At 39.2% G+C, this 8,270-nt stretch overlaps 1 long non-coding RNA gene across 1 annotated transcript; it reads left to right on the top strand.

The window, feature by feature from the left end:
* The first annotated feature begins 311 nt into the window (after positions 1-311).
* LOC141918604 (uncharacterized) lies at positions 312-7,069 on the top strand. Its single transcript, XR_012621729.1, has 2 exons — positions 312-390; positions 6,212-7,069. It is a non-coding gene; the product is annotated as an uncharacterized LOC141918604 (long non-coding RNA).
* Positions 7,070-8,270: the final 1,201 nt, after the last annotated feature.

Below are 8,270 nucleotides of genomic sequence, written 5' to 3'. Positions count from 1 at the left end.
ATGAAGCGGTGATATCCAGCCAGTGGGTAATCTCTCAAGACTTCCCAGCAGCCATTTATAGCTTTCTGATAAGGTAGAGGATTCATTTTGTTAACTTGCTTCAGCCTCTCTTTCTTCAAAACAGCAGTTTTACTTGTGGAAGGAAACGTATGGGTGGAGGTCAATCGCTGATTTCATGGTAAGGTAGGTACAGAGACTGGGATACTGATAAGGGATTAGGAGCACCTTTCTCAAGTTGTTATCTCTGTGGTATACTATTTATGACTACTGAAAATATATTCACACAGATAGCCATCATGTGATCTACATCTGAATTAGCCCCGTGTCAGTAGAACCTCAGATTATCAGACTTGGGAGGAGATATTGACCTAAGGAAGAGATCCTACCAGGGTAAGTAGCAGAGTTTTGGTGCTCAGCTTTGTCAGAGACAGCCATCCACCCCTGGCCAAACCATTGCCTTGTTCTGCATCAGACCACTCTTCTAGAAGCATGTTCTTCAGTCTGGCTTTCAGGCACATGAAAAAGCAAAGATAGGAAGAAACACCAGCACTGAAGAGATATCAGAAGGGGTATGTGACCACACATCAGCTGGCAAAGTTCACCTTTCAGAGTGTATCAGTTCCATCTCAATCTTTGCTGGTAGTTTCTGTTAAGCTATTGAGTTTTGTATGGGGATGTCTGAGGTGTAAGTATATTTTTATTTCAGCTTGTGATGATGTGGGAGTGCTAGCTTGCTAAAAGGAGAGTCTTCGACAGTGGAAATAGTTCAGGTTATAGTAGAAAGATTTTCCAGAGCTTTTCTGGATAGAGCTTGGCTTCTCAGAAGTGTTTAGGAGTCCAAGTACTACTCACTACCCAAAGCTTTGTGAAATCGGAACAAGTCCTTCTGAAAATTTGGGTCTTACTCTCACTTTGCCTAAATTCACCATCTGTGAGGCAGGAATAATGATGCTGTGAAAGTAAGCACAATAAAGACTGTGACAAACTCAGTGTTGTAGAAATAAAGATCCTCTAAATACCTCTGAGAGAATTCTACGTCCAGTGCCTTAACCATCAATCGAGGCCTGAGTTAACCACTCTTCCTTCCTGTTTTGAAGTCTGGCAATTTCACTGCATGAAGCTAGACTCTTGGCAGCCCCACAGAGATTTTCCTCTCGCTTTCTGGTGCTGTTTTATTCTATGAATTGTTTGCACTTCAGGAACAGGAGGATGAATTGGTCTCTATGGAGCGTTGATGCCATTTCAGACTGAATAGGCTGGGGGACAGCTAACCCACATGACAGAATAAAATACAAAGAAGGCTTTATTAGTGTTCCTCTCCCCTTTTAACCTTTTAAATGCCTCTGTGAAGAACCCATTGTCTGCTCTTCAAAATTAAATCAGAGATGAGGAGAGGCCAGTGTAAATTCTAGCAGGTGGAAGGGTCACAAAACAACTGGTCTTAGCTATGCAAACTTTATTCGTATCGGGAACATACACTTGGGAATTCACTTTTGCTCTTCAGCTTACTGTTTATGAGGTTGAGCAACAGAGCCCTGTCTTGATACATATGGGTATGGGTGATGGCAGAACCCCTGTTTGTGCTATACTCTGGCAGGTCCCTTCACATGGTATTCCATACAGATGAATGATATTTTGCATTCATAGTTCATTTTAATTTTACCAGTTTTATTTTCTGGTTTAGCTTCCCACCCCTCATGTTTGTAAGAGTCAGTTCTCGAATCTCAGGCAATGTAAAATGCCTAGTCTTCTTTGTTACCTTAAAAAATGCCCATATTTCTGCCTTTCGCAACACGTTCATCTTTCTGCCTCAGGCTTCTTACCACTGAAGTTTCAGACAACCAGACACGTCCTGTCTGGAGAGGAAAAGACTAAAGGGAGTCATGATGAATGTCCATAAACACATAAAGGCATGTCCCTGAAAAAGGAGAGGAACCAATTATCCTCATTAGTCAGTGAGAACAAAAAAAAAAGCAGTGATAGGTTCTGGATGAAGCACTGAATATTTAGGTTGACTGTTATGGAAAACTTCATAACTATTAGTACATTTAAGGCAATGAAGCAAGTCACCCAAGGGAGGTAGTCAGATCACCTTCATTGGAGATAGTCAAGGGAAGGTTTGACACTCATCCATCAGAGAAGTGTTAGAGATAATTAAATCAGTCTTGCCCCAGGCAAAAGGATGGACTAGATAATTCACTAGTGCTCCTGTTCAACCCAGCAGATTCTGTATTTTTCCTTCTTAATTGGAAAGATATATGTGTCTGTGTCTGTATCTGTGTATGTGTACCTCAATTCCTATCAATCTGTTTTACCCATGGAATGGCTGAAAGAGTAACATTTCTTTCCTTAGCTTTATTCTCCCTGTTTTGAAAGGTTTACTCCAAATCACCTCTGCAGTTTTTCAGGTCCCTGTACACAGTGTTGTGAAAAGGACCAGGTACTAGTGGCCACTAGTCTTAATTTTTCCACTTGATTGGATTTGTTTTGCTAAAATTTAGTCCTTAAAATACACATCTAGACAGGAAGAATTTCTCCTTGCCTGCCTTGACTACTTACTCGGTGCCACCTGCAGACTAGACAAGCATCTCTGGAAGGCATTTTTATACCATCCCTAGGATGGGTTAAAAATCAATGCTTCTCTGGAATTGCCTGTCTCTTTCCACTGGTTTTATAGGGAGCCCAGATATGTCTTGCATTATTAGATATCTAAAGACAAGACTTGACACCTAAAATGAAGCATTGTGAGTCCTACCCTTTGCAGCCCTGCACAGTCTGTTTTCCCATGCCTTTGTTTCCCTGGTGATAAAGCAGGGTAATGGCAATGGCAAGGTACCTAGTGTGCTGTGCATGTTGCCTATTACAATTATCATGATTGTCTCAGTGTTACTTTGTGCTTCTCCATCTGTTTGCAGCCTCCATCTGTTGTGTCTCCTCTTACAGTCAGGTAAGTCTAAAGATTTAGATAAATCGAAGAGTTAGGTCATAAGTTGTCTGTAGCAACAGCCACCTATTTTCCATTCTGGGTTTGCATCACCTACTGCAGTAAGACTGTGATGCTTGACCGTGGCCTACATATGCTACGTCAGTGCAAGTGATGATAATAGCAGTAACAGTAGAGTTCCCTGATCTTCTGGTCCTTGTTCCAAGAAATGCTGTTACGACATAAATCATATACTATCTCATTTTGATTGCTGATAATCACAGGGCTCTACAAGGACATCTTGGAGAGTAAGTTTACAAAAGGCTTTGAAATTGTTGGATAGGCAAAGAACAATTTTAATATTCATACACTGGGACAAATCCTGAGCAGTGGTAAGCACCATCACTTTCTTTGGCAGCTCAGACTAAGCACCCGTTATCACAGCTGAGATTGCAATGCAAGTGTTAATTCCTTTGTAAAATGTGCAAGCTGAGAGTAATGCTACCCGAAGAGTCTGCTCTGAAAGGCAATTAAAACTTTGCACAGTGAAACTTTATGGACAACATGGGAAGGAGACTGCCACCTCCTTTACCTTGATCTTTACAACTGCAATATTATCCACCACACTGGGAGAGCTATGTGGTCTTTGAAAGCAATGGCCTTTTTCCAGTATGTGTGCGGGCAGCAAAGAAGATCATTGTCTGGCCTCACAACTCGGAAAGAGACCAAATGCAAACTAATTGCATACAGTAAATCAGATCTGAATGGGGTCAGCAACAAATAGACAGATGGAGAAATATTTTCTGCCTTTTCATCCAGTTACTGTTACCCAGTGTGTCACTAACACCATCCCTCTAGGGCAGCAACCTTCCCAAATTCTCTGACGCTCCAAGGCCACTGTAACACTGTAGATAAGATAATTAAAACATTTCTCTTAACCAGTGATGTTTCTTGCTTCATAACATGCTTTTATGGTTATGTCCAACTGCTAGAGCTGAGCCTAGACCTGGTTTAGCTGAGTAACAGTAATGGGTAAAGATGTTGGTTCTTTATTTTCATTCTAAAGTATCCTCAGGGTATGTTATGGAACAACAAAGCCCATCCAAACTTACTAGACTGAGTGAAAACCTTTATTCTTCACAGCTTGCAAGTCATAGCAAGATATATTGGAACCCACACAACCATGTCTCAACTCCTCCCATGACCCCTTGTCATCACATGTTCTTGGCTGCTACTCCATCCAGCAGCATTTTAAAAAAAAAAAAAAAAACAAAAAACAGAACAAAGCATTGGGTGAGCATATCCCTGCATCTGGTAGCTCCTGTTTGTTTCCAAAACAAAACAAGATTGGCTTCCTCTCTCCCCAACGTACTCAGAAGTGATGGCAAAGACAACAACTTTGTAAAGCAGCATTTCAGGCTACACCAAGAGGTTGAAATGTGATTGTCCAGCTGTGCTAAACCACAGGTTACCCAGGGTCTCTAGCAGACTCCTGTCATCTTTGGATTAGACACACTACATTACTCAGTTGCAGGTTATATGCGTCCCACATGCAGAAGAATCTGACCTTAAACCTCTAAGATGGGCTATTGGGTGTATTATAACAGGAATCAGTGCTAAATGAGTGACAATTGTTAGTATCTGTCCTCTGATTTTCCAAGCTATTTCATTTTTATGATGATACGCTCCTTCAGTGATCGGCAAAATAACCCCAAAAAACCCTCATGTTAACTATACTATGCAAAATGGAGACTGTTAATTTGCCTAGTTAGGAAAACAGAACATAACTTTTATTTTATTGGGGCTATCATCTTGCAAATACTTAAACATGTGCTTAACTTTAAACCTGTGAGGCCTTTTTGAAGACAATGGAGCTATTTACATACTTCAGCACATTGCTTAGTCTTCATAGGATTAACGCTGACATTAGCAGCCTTAACTTCCTGACAGTGTAGTTTCCTAGTTTTGCATAACAATAATGGTAAATTTCTGTCTGATGTGATTTACACAACCCATCATTTGCCTTTGTCTGTGAAGCTATAAATCAATGTGTATTTTTTTTCCGGACTGATCTTCAGTCTGATTCTCTAGGCTGTAACTGTGATTATGCCTGTTCTCTCTGTTTTCCCTCCAGGTTTTCTTGGGTGGCTTCCACCAGGAAAACACTTCTCATCTAATTGGGACAATGAACTTTATCTTTCTTTTTTTCCCCCTGCCAAACTTTCTTTAACGATCTCTCTTATAGTTAGAGACTGCAATTTCCTTTAATTACTTGAAACCATCTAAAATAAACAATTTTAAACCAACAGAACAAAGAGCCATTTGTTTTGCTGGTGCCCTCTCCCCATTATCCTTCCATTCTTATCGATAATGGTACTGAGAGATTAAACTTCATCCTACAGGCAGCGACCTGTTTCATTTTAATTTTTCATAGCTCCCTCCCCCCATTTTGGCTGGCAGTCCCCCCAGGTTACACATTACATCAAAGTATACATCATTTGCTCTTACTTTTTTCTGCATGCTGCCTCTAGGCTAGGAAATTTGCAGAATGCTGCTGTTGCTGCTGAGAACTAGCCATTTTCCTTTAGTCAAATGTTTTTTAACTTGAAAATGTCAATACAGAGATAAGTCATAAGATCAACTCATAAATATTCACAGGCTGCTTCTTTTGTTTTGTTTTGTTTCTCTCCACAAGTCACAATGTTATCCAGGGTAGTACTTCACTGTATACTTTGCACATATTCCTGAGTAGTCTTTCTCTCATTAGTGCTTAAAGAAGTACCAAGAGTTAAATTTTTCATTAGGAATTCTTGTGCAGTCTAATATCCTGCATGTATTAGATACACAGACATATTTCCCTTATGGAAAAATCCTATAGGGCTTCATAGAAAATTACAAACTTTCTCATATAATTTTTTAAACTACCTTGTAAAATCAAACATACAATGAAATATACTTCTATGAGATGGTTCCAAGAAACCTGTGGAGAAGAAATAACTCTATAATAAATCCTGTAGGTTTTTGGAGTAATTTCTATAACCCTACTAAGTTTCTTTAGAGCTCTGCCAGTTCCACCCCTCTGCTTGTCTGTAGACTCCTTTGAAAAGGGCACAGAAATAGGGCCAAAAGCCTGCTCTGCCATTTCTCTCTATGGATTTATATTAAATAAGATTTTCCTGTGGCCTCCAATCCTGCAATGGCTTGCTGAAACCTCACAATTGCTCTCCTCGCGGTTCTTTTGTTTAGCAAATTTGCCTAAAATAAATCATGTCTGCTTCTTGCACTCAGCTGGTCCATCCTTCAGTGGTGGAAGTCACCACAGATCTACTGAATTACAGAGATCTACCAACAAAGTTTTGACCCCTCAGCATCTGTTTTCTGTGACCACACACATCTGGAGTCTCAAGTCCCAGACTTCATTGTGGAACCACTTCCCTGTTTAAACACGTAGCGTGCAAGGATACATCAAGCTGGATCAGAGCTGGGGCAGATGAAAGTCAGCAATGGAAGGATGAGACACCCATAGTATGAAGAAGTGAAGAACCAAATGTTTTAACGTATTTTATCACAAGCAGCTACTTCCAAGTTACTTATAACCTACCTGCATGAAACATTATAATGAACAACAGAGCAGTGACATAAGTGAATGGACTAGATGACGTCACACCATCTCTAGTTAAGCTATGCTTATTGCTGCATGATTGAGAGCAATCATTCAAGTGTTTAAGGGCAAATGTATGGTGGTGTTGGAGGTTAGAGAGGAGTGAAATCCATTCTGACATCTGCTCTATGATTATCTTATGCCTCAGTTTCCCCAAGGGATGTTTCTATGCGATTTTGTAAATATCCATAGCTGGAACTCTAAAATTAAAAAGCTAAGGCTGACGTCCAAGTATTTGCTTTGCATGGGATGGGCATGAGAATTCCTGTAACCTGTGTGAGGCAAAAAGCAAATAGCACGTTTATTGTTAATAATTGGTATACATTTCTGAGTAAAAACAATGATGTGATCTTACCAGCTGGTTGATTTAATATAAATATTCAAATGCAGAAACAGTTTATTAAACAGATTGGAAATCATCAACTTCATTATTGTAATAGAGCAAATATAGTATCTTGATTTTCAATAAATGGAACAATCTACCGTATGCCGAGTCACTTGCTGTCTGTTACTATATTCTATTAAAAAGAAAATAATGATTCCAACAGAATGTCATGTAGCCACTCCACGAATTAATAGAATTAGTGCAGCAACCACAAGACAGAATATAAATATTCTATTGAATTATCAATTAACACCCCATAGCAATAAAGGTAAACTACATCAAATAAGTGAACAGAAATTATAGACTATTTCCCAAATTCTTGTATTAGTCTTCATCTTGAGCCTGGAATGAAAATTCTTCAGAGTAACAAGTATATAATTACTTGACATTTTTCTTCTTCAAGTCATCTTAGGAAAACAAATTACATGATGTAAGTGTAGCTCTTTGGATTCGTAAACTACTGGCATAATGAAGAAAACACTGGGTAGTTATTATGCACTGAGCATTCACTGACGTTAATTTTTGCTCAAAAGATTGAGGCATAGATAATTTTTCAGTTTCTAATATAAGTCTGCTGAAGTTTAATTTCCCTCAGATGCTATTTGTCCCCGCTGTGGGAAAAAATGTTTAGTTCATTCACCTGGTTTGGCTGGACATTTCTCCTGGAGCCATCTACAGCAAAATATCAGCCCTAGAAAAATCAACTTCTTCCATAAGCCAGTTGTGGTAATTAGCTGCAAACATCATAAAGGGGAAATAATATCACAAGAAGAATACTTTAGGGACATATGTAAGGATAAGAAGAAATTGATGGAGGGATAACATCAGAGAGAAAAATTCCTAATCTCTGTTAGACCGTGTGAATGTATTTACATGTAATTTTAAACTGGATATTCAAATAGAGGGGGATGACTGTGTTGGTAGGTACTGGGTGGTATAAACTGATGAGGGTTTCCATTTCTAGTTCCTCTCATAATCTCTCATATGTTGAAGATACTCCAGTTTCATGCATTATAATGTTTCCTGGCTTCATGTTCTAACCAAAAACATAATAGTACAGCACCCACCACATGACAGTACTTTTTAGCAATGTCTGACTGCTGTCGTAGTAGAAAGAAAAGAGTAAAGATGAAACTTTGCTATTTCTCCACTGTATCCAGGGGAAGGGAAAAAAAAAAAAAAAAGAAACGATGCAAATAAAGAGCAAAAGGCTGGGTTTTGGTCATTTCCAATGGTAATAACCAAGTTGTAGAAAACATAGATACTTTTCTGGTTCAGTCTTTTATGTAACCTGCTTTGGA

This window comes from Strix aluco, chromosome Z (assembly GCF_031877795.1).
Source record: "Strix aluco isolate bStrAlu1 chromosome Z, bStrAlu1.hap1, whole genome shotgun sequence".
Lineage (NCBI taxonomy): Eukaryota > Metazoa > Chordata > Aves > Strigiformes > Strigidae > Strix > Strix aluco.
This window is presented reverse-complemented; position numbering and strand designations above follow the sequence as displayed.